This window comes from Mandrillus leucophaeus, unplaced genomic scaffold (genome assembly GCF_000951045.1).
Source record: "Mandrillus leucophaeus isolate KB7577 unplaced genomic scaffold, Mleu.le_1.0 Scaffold976, whole genome shotgun sequence".
Lineage (NCBI taxonomy): Eukaryota > Metazoa > Chordata > Mammalia > Primates > Cercopithecidae > Mandrillus > Mandrillus leucophaeus.
In genome coordinates this window covers 281419-281735 of record NW_012110652.1, presented here as the reverse complement: position 1 = coordinate 281735, position 317 = coordinate 281419, and positions in this window count along the sequence as shown.

The following is a 317-nucleotide window of genomic DNA, read 5'->3' as shown; positions in this document are numbered from 1 at the left end:
TCTGTTTTATCAGAGACCAGGATTGCAACCCCTGCTTTTTTTTTGTTCTCCATTTGCTTGGTAGGTCTTCCTCCATCCCTTTATTCTGAGCCTATGTGTGTCTCTGCATGTGAGATGTGTCTCGTGAATACAGCAAACTGATGGGTCTTGTCACCACCAGGCCTGCCCTACAAGAGCTCCTGACTCTTTATCCAACTTGCCAGTCTGTGTCTTTTAATTGGAACATTTAGCCCATTTACATTTAGGTTAATATTATTTCATATGAACTTGATCCTGTCATTATGATATTAGCTGGTTATTTTGCTCGTTAGTTGATG